The 24,346-nt window shown below is 47.2% G+C and overlaps 1 long non-coding RNA gene across 2 annotated transcripts; it reads left to right on the forward strand.

The window, feature by feature from the left end:
• Window positions 1-768: 768 nt before the first annotated feature.
• LOC149123437 (uncharacterized) lies at window positions 769-12,999 on the forward strand. Of its 2 annotated transcripts, XR_016217104.1 has the most exons (5): window positions 769-2,597; window positions 2,692-2,851; window positions 3,658-3,792; window positions 11,665-12,019; window positions 12,846-12,999. It is a non-coding gene; the product is annotated as an uncharacterized LOC149123437 (long non-coding RNA). The 2 variants fall into 2 exon arrangements; XR_016217103.1 differs by lacking the exon at window positions 769-2,597 and having other exon boundaries at window positions 2,610-2,851.
• The last annotated feature ends 11,347 nt before the right edge of the window (window positions 13,000-24,346 follow it).

Here is a 24,346-nt window from a genome sequence, read left to right on the forward strand (position 1 = left end):
GACTTATGCACCTGCAGTTGTAAGCACAGATGGGAGCTCGGAGCAGGGTACACAGCATGGGGGCTGGGCAGTGAAGATGTAGGAGAGAAAAGGTGTCCTGGGAGCAAGGAGCCCAAGACGGGGTACGGAAGAGGCATCCATGGTACATGAACATGCATGAACACACACACACACACACACACACACACACTATGAAGACACCATCGGGGCAAGAGAGCTCAAGAATAGTTGTTCTAGGGGCTGGCGCTGTGGCATAGCAGGTTAAAGCCCTGGCCTCCAGTGCTGACATCCCATATGGGTCCTGGTTCTAGTCCCAGATGCTCTACTTCTGATCCAGCTCTCTGCTATGGCCTGGGAAAGCAGTAGAAGATGGCCCAAGTCCTTGGGCCCCTGCACCTGCGTGGGAGACCCAGAAGAAGCTCCTGGCTCCTGGCTTCAGATCAGCACAGCTCCAGCCCTTGTAGTCATCTGGGGAGTAAACCGGTGGATGGAAGACCTCTCTCTCTCTGTAACTCTTTTAAATAAATAAATATTTTTTAAAAAAACCACAATTGTTCTCAAAAGGTGACTCTGCAGTCCGGAGAGCAATGTTTGGATGAGCAGATTCTCAGGCTCAGCCTCAGCCTCAGCTCTGCAGGAGCAGAAAGCCCAGGGTAGGGGCCCAGCTATGTGCACACTGAGCAGCTTACCCAGTAATTCTGATGCCCACTCAACATTGACAATCACTGTACCAGGGGATGTTAATCATGGCATGATCCAGAGAGTGACAAATGGAAACCATAAGCAAGGAAAGCAAATGACCCAGAACCCTCTAGAAGGTGCATTGCTCAAACTAGCAAAGAAAGACAGGACCAAGAATCCAAATGGCAGTGGAACATTCAGAAAAGTTCTGCACTGAGGAATGGCCCCCATCATTATACAGAAAGAGAGGAAAGGAGAGGACCAACCTCATAGGACCCACAGAGCCCAAAGGGCTATGATTTCATGGACCCATTCAACCATCAGAAAGGGGCTTCCCGTTGTGGCTGGAAGGAGGGAGGAGGGGAAGGATCCGACCCTGTGGAGGGCAGAGGAAAGAGTCGGTCTTAGTGGGTGGGATGGGAGCCCACCCAGGCTTCTCTGATATGTCTGCTATCTCCTGGCTCCTCTCCTGCTTGGTTGGTTTCTGAGCAGTGCAGCATTCAAGAGAAGTGAGGGCCACGCGGGTGGACATAGCTGAGCTATAACAGGCACGGGCACTTCTGCAAGACCTCTCTCCTCAGAACATCCCAGAAAGCCAATCAGCAGAGCCATGAAATAAAAATCCTTCAGAAACACTGGCCTTGGAGCCCCTCTCCGTGTGAGTTCTACACACTTGGAATGTCTGCTTCATCCAGAGACCCCAGAATTACTTTGCCATTAACACTTGCAGTGAGTGGCAGGGTTTGCATCAGTGAGATTACCAGGGAGCAAAATAACTACCCTGCCTGAGGCTGAGGAAGTCTTAAAATTTTTTTTAAAGATTTATTTATTTATTTGAAAGTCAGAGTTACATAGAGAGAGGAGAGGCAGAGAGAGAAAGAGAGAGAGAGGTCTTCCATCCGCTGGTTCACTCCCAAATTGGTTGCAACAGCCGGAGCTGTACCGATCTGAAGCCAGAAGCCAGGAGCCAGGAGCTTCTTCTGGGTCTCCCATGTGGGTGCAGGGGCCCAAGGACTTTTGCCATTTTCTACTGCTTTCCCAGGCCACAGCAGAGAGCTGGATCGGAAGTGGAGCAGCGGGGACTCGAACCGGCACCCATATGGGATGCTGGTGCTTCAGGCCTTGGCGTTAATCTGCTGCGTCACAGCGCCGGCCCAAGGGCTTCTTAAAAATTAATGAGTGATCAGTACTCCTGATTTGATCAACTGCAAAGCATCTCCACCTCCCCTGCCCTCTGGGGAGCTCCTACTCCTTCCGTGAAAGGTTCAGATGTCAACTGTCGCTCCCCGTCTTCGTGGAGGAACGACACAGGACCCTGTGATGTTCTTTTGTCTGCTCGGCCCTCCCCGGGTTTGCTGCTGGTTCTTCCCGGGTTGGCTACCGTCCCTTCCACCTCCGTGGAAGGGCGGTTCCCCCTAGCCACTTTCCCCACTTCCGCGGGGGAGCGGCACACTGCTGGCCGGCTCTCTCGGGGGCTGCACAGGTGTTCCTTCAGATGTTCCTCTTAGATGTTCCCTGTGCATGTTGTCTCTCTCCTCCTTTATAGTCCTCTTCCACCAATCCCAACTCTGCTACCCACACGCCGAGTACGCTGCTCTCCTCCGATCAGGAGTAGGTCCTACAGTTTATTGGTTGAACTGGAGGCAGCTGTGTAGAAGCTGTTTCTCCCTTCTCAGCGCCATATTGTGGGAGAGCAGATGCATAGAATAAGTCTTAATTCCAGTAACAGTCTAGTCCGAGTTGCTCCCCACAGTCAACCATGCAGCCAGGCATGCCACGAAGAGAACAGAAGGAGAAAAAGATTTGCATTTTCCGCAGAGAGAGATGAAGACACTGTGACATTTTTTGTTTTCTTCTCTGAACGGTCTTTTGGTCCCAGACCACAACCCGGCGTTTGCACTGGTTCTTTAGGCCAAGTGAGTCACCTGGGGCTAGGGGGAGGGAATTGGTGGGTGTGGCTACGGATCAGCGACACCATTAAACTCTCAGTGATGTGTGACCATCCCTCAGGGCTACAGGAGGTGACCAGGAAGAAGCTGGTCTGAGCTGCCTTCAGGGAAAGTTCTGGAAGGTTACACTGGACATCTACCTTGGGAAGGCCCTTCCCAAGTGACGGGCCACTAGGTCTCTGCAAATACCAGGGGACTTCAACATCTTCATGGACAAAAACGTAATTAAAGAGAGTTTCAGTTTGGTGCGAAAAGGGTTTGAAGTGCATGCCTGGATGTTTTTCATAACGAGCACTTTGCATGAACTCTTTGTAGGTTCCTTATATACACACATCTTGCCGTCCGGTGCTTTGCTTTGCCATGGGGTCTGGGCTGGGATGGTTTTGATGAGTCTGCAGCCCAGGGCCAGCAGCATTTCCTTGAATCTTTCTTGCAGCTGAGAGCTCTTAGTGGGGACTCTTTCCATCGCTGTCTTCTCATCGTTCTGGGAAGGCAGTTGGCCTTACAACAATCTCTCTTTTGAACATGTAAGCACGTTCATAATGCGGCTACTATCAAGGTGGATAGTAAGGATTTCTCCAAGATCTTTTCAAACACAGTAGCTTGCTTAGTGCTCGAACCACTCTAACAAAGCCAGGGACCTTGTAATGCCCATTTTCCAGAGGAGCAAACCTTAGGCACAGCTTGTACCTTGCCCAAGATCACAGAGCGAGAAAGTAGTGTAACAAGGGCTGGACTCAGATATTTAGAAATTACCCCCTCTGCTCTTAACTAAACATGAAATTATTTTGCTATTTTTCCAATGAGTTACCGCTTTTTTTTAAATTTACTTATTTTATTTGAAAGGCAGAGTTACAGAGAGGCGGGGCAAGGGGCGGGGGATCTCCCATCCATTGGTTCACTCACCAGATGGCTTCAATGGCCAGAGCTCAGCTGTTCTGAAGCCAGGAGCCAGGAGCTTCTTCTGTGTCTCCCATGTTGGATGCATGGGCCCAAAGAATTGGACCATCTTAACATGCTTTCCCAGGCCACAGCAGAGAGCTGGATCGGAAGTGGAGCAGCCAGGACTTGAACCGAAGCCCTTAAGTGATGCCCACAGCGCAGGTGTCAGCTTTACCTGCTACACCACAGTGCTGGCCCCATCACTTGTTTCTACTCACAGGTAAGGTTCTACACAGATGCAAGAAGGGAGTGAACCCATTAGAGGAGCCTTTTGCTTCTTCCGGTTGAGAATCAAGCACAAAGCCTTGGAGAAGCCCCGCCTCCCCAACCCAGGTTTCACCCATATTCCCAGCTTCTCTCAGGCCTCCCTCCCCAGCCACATGGGGAGCTGAGTGTCAGATCTGGTTACAGGTACACTGAGATAATAGCCCCTGATTCCCCAGCACTGCTGGGCATAGTCTGTGGCTGCTGGAGCTCTTACTCTGGCTGCTAAGACTGATGAGTAAGGATTGGCTCTTGCTCCCTGGTGGGAAGCCAGGCACGCAGGAGGGGAGGCGGGGCTTCTCTCCACCAGCTCCCTGACCTGATGGCACAGTTCCAGCTGTGGCTGCTTCTTCCCTTCCTAATGGGAGCCGCACCTGCTGCCTCCTTCCTCGGCCTCAGGTTTTCCGGCGCAGTGAAGTCTCCCCACTGCTGTTGGTCTCTGGGGGCCACATTCTGTCCACAATGCTGGCGGTTGCTCTGTTGTAAGCATTTTGAACCACAAGGGTGAGTTCTCACTTCCGGCCAGGCACAAGACAGCTTTCAAAGCAGAGATTATAAGATAGACGTGGAGCACATCAGATCCGTGGGAAGCCAGGGTGCTGGGGTCCCTCTATGACATTTCCCATCGCACTTTCTTTGTAGTAGGTTGAAGGTACATGTGTTCTGTAAGGCAGCTTCTTTCTTTATCCAAAACACACAACCCAGGGAGCTCACGTTATTTTTCTTTGCTTAATGTCGGTGCAATGGTTGATGCATTTGTCTTCTCTGGAAATCTATTAACTCCAATTGAGGAGGATTGATTCTCTAAGGCTAGTTCAGAATGAATGCTTCTTGAATGAATGAATGACAGGTGGCAAGATCTGGGGGTCCCTTGTGCAGCCACAGAACAAATAGCTGTAACCAGCGCCCACTCTGAGCCTCAGAGCCTAGAAACACAGGGCTCCTTCCATGGGCCCCACAGCAATCTGGAGGCCTTATTCCATCTTTGACCTGCTTCTTGCTGTGCTACGCTATGGTTGGAGGACAATAAGGCATTGAACACCTCGCCCCAGCTGGGCAGAGAAGGCAGGGTTCCCAACATCCTGTCCCATGCTTTCCTTAAACCACACGGGCTGTTTTTCTCCGCCCTTGCTTGGATCACTCAGCTCCTCTTGATTCAGACACTGCTGATCCCTTTCCTGGGACGCGTACCCACCTGCTCCTGGGAGCCAAGTTCTGTGAGGTGTGCGGCTTGTTTTGGAATGCCCGGTCTCCTTGGAGCATTGGATCTTTATTCCAGGGCGGGAGGATTTGCGTAGATAAATTCCCACCACGAACGACCACTGTGAGTCTCCAAGCCCTCCATGTGGTCTAGAATAGCATGTTTTCTGCAGCCGTGAACAGTTGACAGGAAGCAGAAATCCAAGTTTGTAGACTGTAAGCCTTCTTCACAGTAAAGCTAATTTAGAGCTCACCACAGCATGCTGGCCACCGACTGGATACAGCCAGCTCATCTTGCAGATCTCCAAACAGGGAAAAGCCATCCACAGTCACTTTCTTCCTCTTCTTCCTCCTCCTCCTCCTCCACATCTCTTTTTTTCAGTAAACTAGTGATTTTCTGTTGCACAAATAGGCAAACAGAGAGCTAATAAGCTGTGGAATGTGTAGGACAATTTTTAAGGTAGAAATCTGAAAGGGAAAAAGAAAAAGCCACAGGAGCAGGGTAAACAGTTAAGACAAATATTTTAGACCAAACTAGCCAGGCTCCTGAAGCTGGGATATGGAACTCACTGATGATAAAAGAGGCAAAAGTGGATTAAATGGACCCAAGCAAAGACTTCTTTTCTCTGTTATTTCTCTTATACAAGTATATTGGAAGCTTAGACTCTTGTCTGTACAAATATTTCAAGTTTCCTCTCTGAGCTACTGTTTCCAGGATTTGCATTCTAGGTTGAGTATGAAATGTGCTTTTCTTGGTACACGCAGGCAGATTCGTGCATGTAAATGTCTATGTATATGCATGTATATTTCTTGTTGAACCAGGATAGTAAAAATGATTAGTGGAGCTGGGATCTGCAGCAATGCCCAGAATGCTCGCAACAGTGTTTAGGATGGCTGAAATATGCAATAATTGATTTTAACATGCGCTGTAATCAGTTCCACATGCCTCGCTGTCAACCGTGATGCATCATAATTAAACTGACATGTTCAAAAACTGGCCACTGAAGTGAGCGCTTGCTGACTGCTCCAACTGCGCACAGCTTGCTGCTTCTCCACACCATCGTCTCCCAACCAGGACCCGCGTGGCTGGGTTTTATTCTGCTGATGGTCCCTTCCACATTTTATCTGTGTTTTGCCCCCTCCAAGTTTAAATGACCTCCTGGAGTGCCTTCAGGCCTTTTTTTCCACCTTCCTTTGCAAATGGTCCCATATTTTAGTGGTGAGAGACCTATATGCAATTTCCTCCATCATCATAAATCAGATCGGAAGTCAGGAGAGTGGTCCAGAGTTTGATATAAAAATAAAACACAGCAACAGATCCATAAAAGTCCCTTACAATAGCTCCTCTACCCCCACCCCCAGCTGAACTATGCTTGAACTCTAATTAGGAAACTCACTTGGAGGAAGAAAGTATAGCGTGTGACATGCACCCACCTCTGGTCCTTCTCAAGGGAACAACATATTGTGATTACTTTTCACTGAGCTATGCCACAGCGCTGGTCTCTTTCAGGTAATTTTTACAAAAGAAAAAAATAGCGGTGATCAAGGCTATCAAGGTCAGATCATCCTTCAGGCACTTAAGCATCTTGATGCAGGTTAAAGCCCTGGCCTCTGGCGCTGGCATCCCATATGGGTGCTGGCTCTAGTCCCAGCTGCTCCACTTTCAATCCAGCTCCCTGCTAATGCACCTGGGAAAGCCATGGAAGATGGCCCAAGTACCAAGTACTTGGGTTCCTGCACCCACAGTGGAGACCTGGAAGAAGTGCCTGGCTCCTGGTTTCACTTGCCCAGTTCTGGCCATTGCTGCCATTTGGGCAGTGAACTAGCAGATGGAAGACCTTTCTCTTTCTGTCTCTACCTCTCTAATTTTGTCTTTCAAATAAATAAAATAAATCTTTTTAAGCAATTATCTGAGATTGCTTTTTTTCAAAAGATTTATTTATTTATTTGAAAGAGTTACATACAGAGAGAAAAAGGGGTGGGGGAGAGAGAGAGAAAGAGAGAGAGAGAGAGAGAGAGAGAGATCTTCCATCCAATGGCTCACTCCCCAATTGGCTGCAACAGCCGGATCTCGGATCTGGGCTAATCTGAAGCCAGGAGCCAGGAGTTCCTTCCAGATCTCCCACACGAAGACAGGGGCCCAAGGACTTGGGCCATCTCCTACTGCTTTCCCAGTCCATAGCAGAGAGCTGGATCAGAAGTGGATCAGCCTGGACTCAAACTGGCACCCATATGGGATGCTGGCACTACAGGCGGTGGCTTTACCTGGCCCCTGAGATAGCTTTTAAAAGAAACCTTATTTTTTATTTGAAAGAAGAAACAGACGAGATCTTGCATCTCCATGTTATCTCCCCAACTGCCCTCAATGGCTAGGCCTGGGCCAGGCTGAAGCAAGGAGCTGGGAACTCGATTGGTGTTCACCATGTGGGTGGCAGGAACCCAGATCCTTGAGTCATCACCTGTTGCCTCCCAGGGTGCACGTTGGCAAGAAGATGGACACTGGAGCAGAGCTGGGACTTTAATCCAAGTATTTCTAGCATGGGATGTGGGTATGTCAAGTAGCATCTTAACCACTACACCAAACACTGACCTCAACGACCTGGTACAGTTGGAGGGAAAGTGAACCAGGGTCTGTGCTTGCTGAGGTCAAGTTCTAGCTCTGTTCCCATGAATGTTTACTGTCTTCTCAGTAAATGGGAGTGCTAATATTCTATCTATTGTCATCTCAAAGTTGAGAACAATCTAAGGAGATTTGAGCATGATTGGATAGACTGACCTTTCGGTTCCTGAAAATTCTATTCCCAATCAACATGAACCATGCCTGTCATTGGGCTTTGTGTTGCCAACACCATCCTTCACCTGTGTCTCCATGTCCTTCTCTACTCTATGAACCATGCAAATGGGTTCCTGTGATGGCAAAATGTCTAATAACAAAATCAGTTCCCCACCCACTCATGGCTGATCCGGATGTGCCATTGACCGCCAAGCTCCACAAAACCAATTCTGTGAGCCGGAACAAGGCCGCCATCTCCCCCACTTTTTCCTTTTTTTGGGTACCATTCACCTCCTTATTTCAGCCATGCATCAGTGGTGCAGAAGCCTAACTCAGTGGCCCATGCCTAGCTCAGAGTGCAGACCTACAACACAGACCTGTCAATCATGACATCTTTTCTTTCCATTCACGGAACCTCGTCCAATCTGTGGCTAAACCACAAAATTGAACAACAAGGGTTTTCCATGTGCAGTGATAGATAAAAGCTGTGAGGTAGGTTTCTCTCCCTCGTTGGCAAGACTACGAGGACCTAGGCCTGGCAATCCCCCATCATAAGAAGGAAGTCACGTCCTTGACTTCTTGAAGGAAGGAGAGACTGAGATCTACGCGTGGGAGGGGAAGGGTTGAGAAAGGGCTGGGTGATGACTTTGAAAGCTCTCAGGAATGTTCTAGAAGAAAACAGCTTGCTCCACTTCTTACTGGAGTCGTTTTCTTTGGTTGTCTCTTAGGAGGCAAAGTGTCTGGAGTGAAGCCCAAACTGGGCAAAGAGGATAATCCTATTTCTTCCTCTCCCCTCTCATACTGTATTTTCTGAAGGGTGACAGCCTCTATATTTTAATGCCAAGTTCTAACTGGTCCCTTAACAGGCACCTGACAGTGATTCTGAGTCTGTTTTTTCTCTCTTTTTATTAACTTACTTATTTGAAAGGATGAGAGAGGGAGAGAGAGAGAGAGAGAGAGAGAGAGAGAGAGAGAGATCCCATCTAATGGTTCATTCCCCAAATGCCCACAACACTTGTGTTTGGGCCCAGGCCAAACCTGGGAGGCAGGCATCCAGTCAGGGTCTCCTACGTGGGCAACAGGGATCCAGTCCCTGAGCCTTGGGGAGCTGCATCAGCAGGAGACCAGAGTCAGGAGCTGGAGCTGGGTATCAAACCCAGGCACCCTAATAGGGGATGTGGACAGCATTAGGCCAGACACCCCACCCTCTTTCCTCTTTGTTTTACATCTTCATTCTTATTCGATCAAGCTTCCCTTGATTGCCAAAATGTCTCTCTTCTCCCCACTCCCTGGTCAACCTAATCTTGGCTCACAAGATTTGACTCTCAGTGTTGAGCAAGCTTTGGAGGGTGTATAGTGCACACGTGATGGTTCTCAGACTCAGGGTGAATCTAAAATCTCAGCAGAGCTTGCAAAAACATCTTCCTCGTCATGACGACTGGAGGCTCTCGTTCAACTGATCTTACTGGGGGAGGTGTGCTCTCCTAAGAAGTCCCACGCTTTCCTGGGGCTCACAGTGTGTGTATAACCCTTCGAGAACCATGGCTGTGATGAATGGCAGGTTAAACCAGAAATTAAGAAACTCAATCCCTGGCTTTTGGGTAATGCACCAAACCTCTGCGAGCCTCACTTTATGAACCTATGAAATGGGAGTCTCAAGGGGCAGATGAAGGGAAGCTGCTAAGTTACCACCAAGAATGCTGTTTTCCATAGTGGGTTTGAGTCCTGGCTCCACCCCTGATCCCAGCTTCCTGCAAATACAGACTCTTGAAGGGAGCAGTTGATGACTCAAATAGTTGGGCCCCTGCTGCCTACCTAGGAGATCAGGTTGGGTTCAGCCTGACTCAGTCCCATTTTTTTTTTTTTTTGCAGGTATTTGGGGAGTGAGTCACTGAATGGCAACTGTGTCTTTCTCCTTCTCAAATAAGTGAAGTTAAATTTATAAACATTCAAACATTGGCAGAGTTAATGGGCGGTGGTCTTTGAATTACCTTGAAGATGCCTCCAGCTCTATAAATCCATTGTGAGGTTGTGTTTGGGAAGACCGCACGGTCATTGTGGCTCTGTGTTTCTCGTCTGAGCAGCAGTCTAAAAAGCTGATAGCCGGTTCCTATAGAAATGGCAGAGGTGGTCGGGAAGCAGCAACTCAAGGGGACAAACATCAGGTGCTATGGGATCAAGACCCAGACAGAATGCACTGCACACAGTAACTTGTATCATTGCTGAACTCTAGAATGGAGGTAACACCAGCCCAGGGCTTTTCCAGCACAGAGATCATGTTTTAGAAGACCCCAGAGTGGGGAGAATGAGCCTGTGGGGGAAGGAGAGGAGACTCCCTCAGTGCAGAGAGCTTCCTCCTGTCCCGCTGCCACGCCTTGTGCTTCTGCAGCAGATCTCCAGGCATGCAGCCAAGAGGAGGTTGGGAGGTTGTGTCCAGAGCCAGACGGGAGCTGTTAGAGAAAGATATGGATTGTGGCAGCATCTAGGAAGTCCCACCAAAATTGCAAAGAAAGAGAGAACATGAGCTATCTGAAGAGAGCCTCTGAGGAGGAAGGGACAGAAACATCACCGTGTCTTCCTTCTTTCTCCCAAGTGCCCACACAAGCCTATAGACAGCTCAATAGCAACATCAAACGAACATCACAAGGGTGTGAATTGGAAACTGTGGCTATAACAAGGTTTCTGCACCCCCCCTACTTTTGAGGGAGAATAAATGACAGATGCAAAGAAAAATACACTGACTGCAATTCAGGAAATAATCTTTTTGCCTAAGAGCCACTGTATGACAACTTAATGGCATTTGAGGATGCTGATCAATGAGTTCCATAGAGTGCTTATTAATTCATTCAGAATATATGTGTTGGGTGCCTGATGTATGCTAGCCGTGTGTGAGTCATCCAGAAATCAAATTGTAACAAGATCAGCTCTACATATAAAGATCCTCCTATCCAGGTGGGGAGATAACAAGTAAGCAGTCGAGTTTATGATTTTCAATCAAAGTAAGCTTATGCTCCCATGAGTGAGGTTTGCAGGTGTGAGTCTCTGCAGAGACTCCCCACGGGGAGGAATGGCTTCAAGTGTGGCTGGTCAGGCAGGAGAGAGACACTCTGCAGACTCAGCAGCAGGTGCAGAGGCTCCAAGAGGTGAGTTTCAGAAACCACTCGTTCAGTAGACCAGTGGCTGGGAGTGAAGCTGGGAGGGAAAGCGGAGGCATTTGCTGAGTTTATTCCAACACCCTGGCTCAGGACTTGCCCTAATTTTCATAGAGTTTGAATTTATAGACAAATTAGAGATAGGGATAGGGATGAGGTTGAGATAGTGATAGAGGCAGAGGTGGGGTTGGGGTTGGGGTAGGGATAGGGATAGGGGTAGAGATAGAGATAGAGTTGATAGAGATAGAGATGATGAATTTAGACATGATAGAGATAGAGATAATAGAGATAGAGATGATAGAGATAGAGGTGTTAGAGATTATATAGAAGTTCTCATCTACTGGTTCACTTCCCAATTGCTCACAATGGCTGGTGCTGGGCCAGGAGTAGCCTGAAGCTGAGAACTCAATACAAGTCTCTGACGTACATGGCAGGGTCTGCATTAACAGGAAGCTGGAGTCAGGATCCAGAGCTGGGACTTGAACCCAGACAATCCAATGTGGGACACAGGTATCTTAACCACTAGTCTATACACCTGCCCTAAACATTTCCTTTTTTGGGGGGTTGGAGGGGAATAGGGTGGTGGATCATGGAATTAACTGATAATGTTAACCTGCAGCTCAGTATCACTGAGTGGGTTTGGAGTCCTCCTTTGCTGTTGACTTTACAAAAAAAAAAAATTTATTTTCATTTCATTCCTAAGGCAGAGCAACAGAATGAGACTGAGAGAAATCTTCCATTCACTCCCCAATGCCTGCAACAGCCAGAGCTGGGCCAGACTGAAACCAGAAGGCTGGAGCACAATGCAAGTTTCCCACTTCAGTGTCAGGAACCCAAGTACTTGAGCCATCATTTGCTGCCAATCAGAGTGTGCATCAGCAGGAACCTGGATTGGAAGCAGAGGAGCCGGGGCCCAAACCAGACACTCCAATGAGGGATGTGGGCATCCCAAGCAATGACTCAGCTACTGTACCAAATGTCCACCCCCTCTTGTTAATTTCGCACTCCTCTCTCCTGTTTGATCCATGCTCTTCAGGAAACTTCGCCTCACTTTCCAGGTATGGTTTACATCACCTCCATCTCCAATTCCTTCTCTTTCTGGCTTTACTTTGAGGTTAATCTCCTAACTCTGGGTATGCATTAATTTTCCAAACACATACAATAAACATGAGTAATGTCTATAGAGAAAAGTACTTATATATTTTTTAAGATTTATTTTTATTTATTTATTTATTTGCAAGTCAGAATTACAGAGAGAGAGCGAGAGAGAGAGAGAGAGATCTTCCATCTGATGGCTCACTCCCCAGTTGGCTGCAACGGCCGGAGCTGCACCGATCTGAAGCCAGGAGCCAGGAGCTTCTTCCATGACTCCCCTGCGGGTGCAGGAGCCCAAGGACTTGGGCCATCCTTTACTGCTTTCCCAGGCCATAGCAGAGAGCTGGATCGGAAGTAGAGCAGCTGGGTCTCGAACCGACGCCCATATGGGATGCCAGCACTTCAGGCCAGGGTATTAACCTGCTGCACCACAGCACCGGCCCCAGTACTTATGTATTTTTAAAGATTTATTTTATTTATTTGAAAGCATGACTGAGAGACAGGGAGAGGCAGAGAGAGAGAGAGAGCATCCCATTCATATGAATTTCAGCATCATTTTTTCTAGATCTGAGAAGAATGTCATTGGTAGTGTGACTGGTATCACACTGAATCTGTAAATTGCTTTCAGAAGAATTTTGATGATATTGATTCTTCCAGTCCATGACCATGGAAGTTTTTTCCATTTTTTTTTGTTCTTCTATTTCTTTCTTTAATGTTTCATAATTCTTGACATAGATATCTTTGCTATCCTTGGTTAAATTTATTCCAAGGTATTTGATTTTTTTGTAGCTATCGTGAATGGGATTAATTTTAGAAATTCAAAGGACTACCTCCTACCTCCATGAATCTCTGCGTGTGGATGCCAGCCTTCCTACCACGTGGCTTGTCTCCTGAGGGAAGGAATCATGATTGAAGGTCACTGCCTCCCCACTGCCAAGGGCACGTAGTCAGCAGAGCCGTGGGTTATACTGGAAATGATGGTGGCCAAGGCTCACTACGACAAAAGCATCTTTGGTTCCAAGACAACTTAAACTCTTTGACAGTGTAGATTTGTAGTTATTCTGTTTTCCAGCTAAATGAAGATGCTGCATCTGCAGATGCATGGCTAAGAAATGAACCCTAAAAGGCTGTAGTCAAATTCACCCTCTTATACAGAGAAGAATCCAGAAGGAAGTTTCAGCTCTACTTTTGAAGGCCACTCCCTCCCCCCTCTTTCCCCCTCTCTCTCTCCCTCCTTTTTTAAAATATTTATTTATTTATTTAAAGGCAGAGTTACAGAGAGAGAGATCTTCCATCTGCTGGTTCACTCCCCAAATGACCACAATGGTCAGGGCTGGGCCAAGCCAAAGGCAGAAGTGGGGAGCTTCCTCCAGGTCTCCCGTTTGAGTTCAGGGACTGATGACTTGGCCTGTCTTTGGCTGCTTTCTCAGATGCATTAGCAAGGAGCTGGATAGGTCCTAGAGGAGCAGCCGGGACTCAGACTGGCACCCCAGTGGGATGCCAGCGTCACAGGCGGCAGCTCTACCTGCTTTGCCACAAGGCCAGTCCCTGGAGGTCACTTCTCCAGATGCTCAGGACCTTGCTCCTTCCAGAAATCAGAAGGCCTTACTTCAAGTAAGCATGCTGTCTTCCCTCCCAAAGAAGAGAGAAAAGGCAAGTTCTGGGCCAGTGCTTTACACTGGTCAGCGGGCACAGGAGCCCGCTGGGAGCTCATTAATATGCAAGTGTGCATTCCGGGGCTCTCCCCGCGGGGCCCGAGAATCTGCATTTCTAGTGTGCTTCCCAGGTGCTGCTGCTGGCTGTGTGTGTTTTGTTTTAAAGATTTATTTATCTGGGCCGGCGCCGCGGCTCATTAGGCTAATCCTCCGCCTTGTGGCGCTGGCACACTGGGTTCTAGTCCCTGTCGGGGCGCCGGATTCTGTCCCGGTTGCCCCTCTTCCAGGCCAGCTCTCGCTGCAGCCAGGGAGTGCAGTGGAGGATGGCCCAAGTCCTTGGGCCCTGCACCCCATGGGAGACCAGGAGAAGTACCTGGCTCCTGCCATCGGATCAGCGCGGTGCACCGGCCGCAGCACACCAACCGTGGCTGCCATTGGAGGGTGAACCACCGGCAAAGGGAGACCTTTCTCTCTCTCTCACTGTCCACTCTGCCTGTCAAAAAAAAAAAAAAAAGAAAAAGATTTATTTATCTGAAAGTCAGAGTTGCACACACACACACACACACAGAGAGAGAGAGAGAGAGAGAGAGCGCATCCATCAGTTGGTTCACTCCCAAATTGGCCACAACAGCCAGAGCTTACCAATCTGAAGCCAGGAGCTTCTTCCCGCTCTCCTATACAGGTGCAGGGGCCCAAGGACTTGGGCCATCTTCCACTGCTTTCCCAGGCATAGCAGAGAGATGGGTCAGAAGTGGAGCAGCCGGGACTCGAACTGGCACCCATTTGGGATGCTGGAACTGCTTTGCTTTACCTGCTATGCCACAGCGCCAGCCCCTTGTTTTCAGTAGCAAAGGCAAGAAGGCTAAGTGCCCCCTGTCGGTTACCCACAGAATCATTCATGAGGTATCTGGGCCTGAGCCGGGCTCCCAGGGCGGCAGGCTCCAGGGGATGCTATGAGAGCAGACATCCCCGAGCTGGGTGGGAGGAGGCAGGGTCTGGCAGCCCAGCCAGAGCCAATCACAGGCTACGGAGAAAGCTGGCTAGTCTTTGCTGATGCTGGGGTCACCGATCTGGTAAAGGAAGAGGGACCCACGTTGGGTGTTGGGACAGTGTCTGAAAGAGGGAAGGAACGTAGATCCAAAGCCCTCCACTGCCCACTCCCCAGACCCAGTGCTCCTGCCCCCGCCTCTGCCCTTGTTGGCAAGTTTCTGCGCGCCTGGGCCTACGTCCAAAGTTCCCGAAGTTCAAAAGTGGAAAAAAGCCGACTAATCTGGAAAATCTCCTGATGTGTATTTCTCTTCAAAAATCGGGGCCGAAAAAAAAAAAATCGGGGCCGATTTGAAACAGCCCCTTCCCCCCACAGCACTCCACGGGCGTTATCACTGTGGACACGCATGCACACGGGTGTACGCGCGCACAGCTGTATGCCGGGGACACCCCTCCCCCCACCGCCCGGTATTGATACCAGATCCAGAATGGAATTTGTCAGGGCAAGTCATGTATTACTGCTCCTAAAGCATTAATTCACTTAGTGCATTAGGAGGGGGAAGACTGATTCTTTGCCTTATATTTGGGCTGTCAGGCCTGATTTGAGCTTATTTCTCATTGAGTATTCCATATCAAAGGCTGGGATAATAGAATTACAGGACATTAGGATTTCCAAGCTGGAGGGGACCCTGGAGATCTTTGAGCGCTGCCTGCTCGCTTGGCTTTTGATATGTACACGAAACTGCCCCTTCCCCTGTAAGGGAGTTCTGTGTGCGGTTGAAGGGAGCCAAGAACAGATCCCTTCCTTATCCTTGATCTTGGCTTTAGCCTCTGGACAGCACACATTTCGCAGTCATATGCAAATGTCTCAGGCCCTGACAATGGTTGCTGGGAAGTGTGATGTTTTTACTTAAAGGATGTTTTCTACAGTTTAACAGTAACTGCACCTCTGGCATTTGTAACAGATGTTACCCAGCGCAGGCAACCTTCCCTGAGTAATCTAGGCAGATTTTTTAGCTGCTGAAATTTTCTGTATCATTTGGTGATCATATTTCATTTCAGACTTTTGAACACGACAGATTGTCCACCTGGAACTCATTTGGCCACAGCTTATTGATGGTCTGACTCAGATCTTTCAAGTTTGTGCTAACTGACCTTGAAGGAGTAGCTTGTTGTTTAAATTTTACGACACAGAGAAGTAAACTGCCTGCAAATTATGCAACACAATGGTGCTGAACAATGAGTTGGGACTTTTTATTAATATTTATTGCCTATAGTTAGGGAATTAGTAAGAACTGTTTTGTTGTACCCATTCCTGGGACAAAATCCCAAATTAAGTTGACTATAAGCATATGTGTAATGAGGAAGAACCACATTTTTGTTGGCAAATCTAAGCTCTGGGTATAGATATTAGACGTTCCCCTGGTGCCTTCTGGTTGGAGCTTGAATTCTACAATGAATGGCACCTTCCTTCCTCCCAACCTTCTTATTCAGAGTGATTTATAGCAGTTGTGCAAATCAGCATGGGCTCAGGCCCTGAGGATCTGAATGACATTGACTGGAAACTACAGAGAGAAGAAGAATACCTACCCATAGCCCCATCTGAGCATCAGGAACGCATGTGACGAACTCATGTTGGAGGACATTCATTCCACAACATTCCTGGTCAGTGCCCCACAAGACTGCCCTGTTGTAGAGAACTGGAACAGTCTGAGAGACGGACAGTCCAGAGAAGGCTTGGGTGGCAACATGACCACATGGGAAGTGGAATCCTAAACGGCATCCTAGGACAGAGACGGACATTCGTGGAAATCTAGGCTAATGGGAATGAAGCGTGGACTCCAGATAACAGTGACGTACCAATATTGGTTCATTTTAAAAAGATTTATTTACTTATTTATTTATTTGAAAGGCTGAGTTACAGAGAGGCAGAGGCAGAGGCAGAGAGAGGTTTTCCATCTGCTGGTTCGCTCCCCAGATGGCTGCAATGGCCCAGAGCTGCACGATCTGAAGCCAGGAGCCAGGAGCTTCTTCCAGGTCTCCCATGTGGTTGCAGGGACCCAAGGACTTGGGCAATCTTTTGTTGCTTTCTCAAGCCATAACAGAGAGCTGGATCGGAAGTGGAGAAGCCGGGACTCGAACTGGTGCCCATGTGGGATGCTGATGCTGCGAGCAGAGACTTAGCCCACTACGCCACAGAACCAGCCCCCAATATCAGTTCTTTAGAGGTGACAAATACATCACATTAAGGTAAGATGTTAACAAGAGAGGGAACAAGGTATAGGCCATGAGTGAACTCTGCACTCTCTCCATAACTCCTCTGTCACATGTGATGTTCCTGACAGCTCCACTCCATCATTTCATTAAATCTTCAGAACAGCTCTGCCAGGTGTTTCATTCCCACTTCATAGCTTCAAAAACAGAGACATGGAGGTTCCGAGAGAATAATTTCAGGCATGTCGATTGAGAGTCCCCAGGCTTAAAAGTGGCAGAGCTGTGATGTGAAACCCTTTGCGTCTCCAAAGCACACAATTATTCCAGTTGTCTGCTTTGTTCCCAGAAATATGGACTCCAGAGATAGGGAGTGGTCCAAGAAAACGGGATGATAATGATGGCAACAGGTCGTAGGGGTTTCAGCATGGATCTCACCAAGGTGAACCTGGACATCTCCTCCAGAGGGTCCTAAAGTGTCCAGTGTCCCCCAGATTGGTGTATAGGCCAGCTATAGGTGAGTGTTCCCATTTCCTTGCATTTCATTTAACAAATATTACGAAAAAGCCACCCATTTCACGAGTGTGGGCACAGACTCAGTTCCGCAGAACAGTTGCAGGCTTAAGCAGGAATATTCTCTTTCCCTGATCAAAGCATCGTAGGTCCCAGGTGCAGTTATGCTACATTTGCCACCAGAACCTCCACCGCTCGCTGGGCACCTGCATCATGGGTGGGTTGACGAGTGTTGGGTGCTGACCCTTTGAGAATCTGATGCACTGGGTTAAAAGGAGAATCCAGGGGCTGGTGCTGTGGTGAGGTAGGTTAATCCTTCACATGCAGTGCCAGCATCCCACATAGGTGCCAGTTCTAGTTCCAGCTGCCCAACTTCCGATCCAGCTCTCTGCTATGGCCTGGGAAAGCAATAGAAGATGGCCCAAGTGCTTGGACCCCTGCACTTGCATGGGAGACCTGGAAGAAGCTCCTGGCTCCTGGCTTTGGATTGGCCCAGCTGCAGTCATTGCTGCCATTTGGGGAGTGAACCACTGGATGGAAGACCTCTCTCTCTCATCCTCTGCCTCTCCCTCTCAGTGTCTGTGACTCGACCTCTCAAATAAAATAAAATTAAAAAAAGAGATTAAAAAAACTATGAATCTGTTTCACTCAAAGTCTGAATAGGAAAAAAGAGTTGGACAAGAAACAAATGAATAGAAATTTAATAAATGTTTGCTGACTGATGGATAAATTTATAAATAAACTCAAAGATCTATTTATTTATTTGAGGGAGAGAGTTTTGGACAGAGGGAGAGAGAGGTTTTCCATCTGCTGGTTCACTCCCCAAATGGCTGTAATGGCTGGAGCTGGGCCAGGCTAAAGCCAGGAGGCAGGAACTTCTTCTGGGTCTCCCATTCAGGTGCAGGGGCCCAAGCACTTGGGCCATCTTCTACTGCTATCCCAGGCCATAACAGAGAGCTGAATGGGAAGTGGAGCAGCCAGGACTGGAACCGGTGCCCATATGGGATGTCAGCCCTGCAGGCGGTGGCTTTACTCATTGTGCCAGAGTGCTAGCCCCAAGGCTTCTTTTGTGACCTTACATATTATCTGTCCTAGAAAATAGTCCATGTGTAGTTGAGGATACCTTTTGATAATTTGATGATACTGTATTTTGGTGTGGTACTTTTTTGCATTTATCATTCTTTGGGATTTGTTGAGGCTTTACCATATACAGTCATGCCTGTTATCAAGCACTAGAGTTTATAGCCCTATCATCTCACAAATTTTGTTGTGTTGGATCAGTTGTATTGAATTGTCAATTCCTAGTGATATTATCCTCCCCCAACCCCTCTGCCCAATAAGTGCATTTTGTGGCATTATTGTACTTTTTACCCTTTTAGTAAGCTATGTTTGTCACCCAATGTCTCGTACTATAATATCTTAAAATCTTGGGGCCGGTGCTGTGGCATAGAGGGTAAAGCCGCCACCTGCAGCACTAGCATCCCATATGGGCACCAGCTTAAGTCCTGGCTGTTCCACTTCTGATCCAGGTCCTTGCTAATGTGCCTCAGACAGTAGTAGAAGATGGTCCAAATCCTAGGGCCCCTGCACCCATGTGGGAGACCCGGAAGAAGAAGCTCCTGGCTCCTGGCTTCGGATCAGCACAGCTCTGGCCATTGCAGCCACTGGGAAGTGAACCACTGGATTGCAGACTTTCTCTTTCTCTCTCTTTCTCTCTCCCTCTCTCTCTCTGCCTCTGTGACTCCACCTTTCAAATAAATAAATAAATTTTAAAAACCTTAAAATCTAAAATAGTTTGTATATTCATTCTTGCTTTATATTACCATTATATCTATCTATCTATCTATCTATCTATCTATCTATCTATCTATCTTTCTATCTATCTATCATCTATCTATCTATATCAGGACAACTCATTGCCTAGTTTTATTTTTAAAATCTTAAAAACTTTTATTTTGCTCTGTTCCTAAATTGGAAATTCTGATCAAATTAAATTAAGAATTTTCTTTCTCTCAGACCCTTTCTAATCAATAATCTTGTCTCTTTTGGTGGAAAATGTTTTTCTCTTCTATTATTTCATCCTTGTGATCAATTTTTCTCAGCCTCTCTCCTCAAATTGGCATACAAGTTCTTACTGAAGTTGTCTTGAGTTGGTTGTGTTGTACCATTTCTTTGTGTTTTTACTTCCCCCACATAAATAACTTACTAATTCTGAAATCAGAATACATATCTTTGCTATCTTTGCATCTGTTTAATTATCTATTGCTGTGTAATTTGGAATCATTTTCTTTTTCAGTTATCTATTGCTGTCTAAGAAACTACCCCGACGTGCCATGGTTTCAAAGACCAACATTTAGCTGTTTCTCGAGATACAACAATCTGGGCTGGGTTCAGTGGGCTGCCTTAGCTGCTCTACACAGTGGCTAGCAGCTGAGGCTGGGTCATTGAAGATGGCTTATTAGCTTACTGTCTCCTGCCTATAATAGGATGACTGGGACATCGGGGAGTTAGCCAGGCATTACTTCCTATCCACATGGCTTCTTCATGTGGCTCTCTTGGACTTTGTTGTAGTATGGTGGTCCCAGGTCTTGTAAGGGAGAGAAAGTGGAAGCTGGGGCCTATGCTGTGGCGCAGTGGGTTAATGCCCTGGCCTGAAGTGCCGGCATCCCATGTGGGCGTCGGTTCTAGTCCCGGCTGCTCCTCTTCCAATCCAACTATCTACAATGGCCTGGGAAAGCAGTAGAAGATGGCCCAAGTCCAAGTCCTTGGGCCCCTGCACCTGCATAGGAGACCCGGAGGAGAGCTCCTGGCTTTGGATGGGTGCAGCTCCAGCCGTTGCGGCCATCTGGGAACTGAACCATCGAATGGAAGACTCTCTCTCTGCCTCTCCTCTCTCTGTGTAACTCTGACTTTCAAATAAATAAATAAATAAATAAATCTTTAAAAAAAAGAAAGTGGAAGCTTACAGTTTTTTTTCTAAATTCTACTCCAAACAGGCACAGTGTCATGTCTACAGTATTCTGTTCATTAATGCAAATCATAAGGCCAGCCCACATTCAGTGGGAAAGGGAAATACTCATAGGTTCTTCTTCCTAGTGGGTGGAGTGTTGTGCTTGCACCAGGACAGAAAGAAACATGGAAGCCATTGCTGGACACCAGCTACTGCCGGGACCACCCACTTTTATGGAAGAATGTGAGTTGCAATGCCTTGTCCTATGTATTTTATTTGCTGCACAAGGGAGGTATCAGGTAGGCACCACCAGGAGTCAACTTGAACTACACTGTGAGGGCTCACATATATTTCTTTTTTAAAAATCTATTATTTATTCATCTTTATTTATTTATTTGAAAGGCAGAGTGAGAGGGCAAGAATGAGGGAGAGAGAGAGAGAAAGAGAGAGAGAGAGTCTTCCATATGCTGGTTCATTCCCCAAATGACTGCAATAGCCTGAACTGGGCCAAGCCAAAGCCAGGAGTTTAGAACTCCATCTGGGTCTCTCATGTGGATGAAAGTGGTCCAAGCACTTGGGCCATCTTCTGCTGTTTCCCTAACTTGTTAGCAGGGAGCTGGATAACCAGTGCTTCTATGGGATGCCAGTGTCTCAGGCAGCTTAACCTGCCATGCCTTGTGCTGGCCCCATCACATTTATTTAAACTAACCATTTTAATAGAAGAACCATAGGAACACATTTTTATGCTACATAGTGCTCATCTACCACCTTGCCTCCCCATTCTACCATACCTCCCCCAGATTTGCCTTTTTCCCAGAGACACCTGTCTTCATCTTTGAATCCCCAGGCTGTATCACTGTAACTATTGACTTTCTGTCATGTAGCTGAGTAGTTAACTGTGTTACCCGATTGTCCCATCCCTCATTCTCTTGATAGCTTTATGATGGAAGCTTTAAGCTTTTCTCTAAGTTCAGAATCCAAATTCTCATATACACACGCTCATGTGCTAATGATGTGGGGTCTACCTACCCCTAAAGTTGTTCTGGGGGTGGCTCCAACAAGTGCTTCTCTTGACTAGACACTCTGCTGGTATTTGTTTCCCCCCTGAATCACAGAGCTCATTCTAAATTATCCTCCCTGGTATCATTTCCTTGTTTCTTTATAGTAGTTTTCCTGAGGTTGCTTTGCTATGGTTTTTCCATCCCCTGATGACTCTCCTTCATCCAGCTCACTCATGTGAGACCAAATTCTTGGCTTGTGCATCTCATGTGTGCATTCCCTGCCAAGGAACTGGCCTTGGATTCTTGAACCACCTGCTTTCTGCTGAAAGGGCTTCTTCCTTGCTTCCTCCCCTGCTTTTGTGGGAAGCAGTGGGATCCATCTTTGGTAGCATCTGACATGTCTCTCTCTTTGGATGAGCTGAATCTCCTCTTGCACTAGAGGGTCTTTTCTGGCATGCATGTGTCTCCTCTGTTCTCACACTAACTCTGTATTGGATACTCACTGCACTCTCAAGGAAGCAAAAACACCTGCTAATTCTCTTTACTGTTGCCTTGGACCTCTAATAACTCATTTCAAGAGCCCTACTGCAGAATATTTAACACCTGGCTCTGGTAAGGGGTGGGGAAGTCCCTGCTTGTGCCGATTTCCATGGTATAAATACTGTTGCTGAATTTAAGCTGCCCATAAGGTCAGTAATGGCAGAGCTGGGAAGAGATTGGCAGTGGTATGCCATGAGATCCTCTCTCCACCACACAGAGCCCAGATTCAACAAAACTCAATAAATGTTTAATATTTACAACTTATAATATTTGAATACATGTTATCTTTGTTTTGAACATGATTGACTCAATCATAAGTTTGCATAATTTTTTAAAGAGATTTATTTATTTGAAAGGCAGTGTTACAGAGAGGCAGAGGCAGAGGCAGAGAGAGAGAGAGAGAGAGAGAGAAAGTCCTCCATCCACTGCTTCACTCCCAAGATGGCCACAACGGCTAGAGCTGCACCGTTCTGAAGCCGGGAGCCAGGAACTTCTTCAGGGTCTTCCTCACAGGTGCAGGGGCCCAAGGACTTGGGCCATCTTTTACTGCTTTCCCAGGCCATAGCAGAGAGCTGGATGGGAAGAGGAATAGCCAGGACTCGAACCACCGCCCATATGGGATGCTGGCACTGCAGGTGGCAGCTCTGCCTGCTACACTACAGTGCCGGACCCTGCATAATTTTTAATAATAATTTTAAGTGTTTAACTCCCAGCTCATTAATCTCCTGAAAATGTAACAGTCCTCTGCCACGAGCTGGCGTAAACTCACTTTAGTGCACCACTGAACTATTTCTCTTCTTTGCTCATGTCCACTTTTCCTCTATTTTCTGTCCTTTTTACCCTGTCCAGTCTCTTAAGCTTTTTGGAAGAGTTATCCTTTCTTTCTGCATTGATTACACTCATCTTATTTTGTTTGCCATCAGTGTTGACTCCTTTTCCCATGAAGTGTCCAATTATAGGCATACTTCTCCAATTTGCAGGTTATGACAATTATTTAAAAAAATGTATATGACCTCTCCAGCATTGTGTAGGAAAGGAGAACCCAGGTCTTCGGATATGCTGTTTCAACCGGACTGCACAATCTCAGAGTGAGACCACTCCACTAATTACTTACTGCATCAGAACAAATTAACCATGACTCAGCAGTTTCACACATCATTTATTATCTCACATGGTGCCCAGGGGTCAGAGATCTGGGAATGGGTTTATGGGATGCTTAAAAAAAAAAAAAAAAAAAAAAGCCTAGGGTGATTACTGATGCCATAAACAAGAGTGTCAATTTGTTAAGTCAACAACAGGAGTCACTGTGCACTTAATCCTCATGTAGGATCTCAGTCCTAAATGTGTTGTACATTGTGATTTAATGCTATAACTAGTACTCAAACAGTATTTTACACTTTGTATTTTTGTGTGGGTGCAAACTGTTGAAATCTTTACTTAACATATGCTAAATTGATCTTCTGTATATAAAGATAATTGAAAATGAATCTTGATGTGAATGGAATGGGAGAGGGAGCAGGAGAGGGGAGGGTTGCGGGTGGGAGGGAAGTTACGGGGTGGGGGGCTATTGTAATCCATAAGCTGTACTTTGGAAATTTATATTCATTAAATAAAAGTTTAAAAAAAAAAAGACACAGTCTTTTTGATGAGGAATTGCATTTGAACTGCCAGCCATGCCCACAGTCATCCCAAGGTCCCCTGGTGGCTGGAGAATCAGCTCTGAAACTCTTATTCATGCCCGGAGCAGGGCTCATGGCTTTGCTGGCTCTGAGTCAGAAGTTTCAGCATCTTGTCCCATTGGGCTTTCCACAGGGCTACCCACAAAATGGCACTGTACTTCTCCCAGGGTATGAGATCCAAGAGAGACTGAAAGAGCAGTGGAGGAGGGCAGGAGGGAGTGGAGAGAGAGAGGGAGAGAGGGAGAGAGAGAAGCAGACACCTTTACAAACTCAATGGGATCAGGAAAGACACATACACCGTGGCTTCTTTCACATGCATTAGTCATGCAACAAACCCTCAAGGGAGAGAATTCCAAGAGGCATTGTTGAGGACCAGCTCAGTGACTGCCTACCACAAAGCACCATAAAATTATTGAGCTAAAGAGGCTCACAAATCTCAACTCCAAAAATTCGTACTCACCCAGGAAAAGGAATTGTGTCATTGATCTCACCATCGCCTTACCTTGCAACCAGTTGAATAAGCGTGAAAGGAAGCTAAAGCTTGCGTTCCACCTCTTCATTTTTCTGATAAAGTAACAGGGGTCCTTCCTTTGTTAAATGGCCCATTCACTGATAGTCACATGGGAGGAAGGACAATGCAGGGTTGTTGGAACCATTCCCGCCCTACTGATGGGAACGAGAGAACGTGATGTCATGGTGTCTTCACACCAGTCAGTGTAATGGCTTCCATGTTGCATGGAGGACCCAACGCAAT

Source organism: Oryctolagus cuniculus, chromosome 11, assembly GCF_051225735.1.
Source record: "Oryctolagus cuniculus isolate XC-2025 breed Fujian yellow rabbit chromosome 11, ASM5122573v1, whole genome shotgun sequence".
Lineage (NCBI taxonomy): Eukaryota > Metazoa > Chordata > Mammalia > Lagomorpha > Leporidae > Oryctolagus > Oryctolagus cuniculus.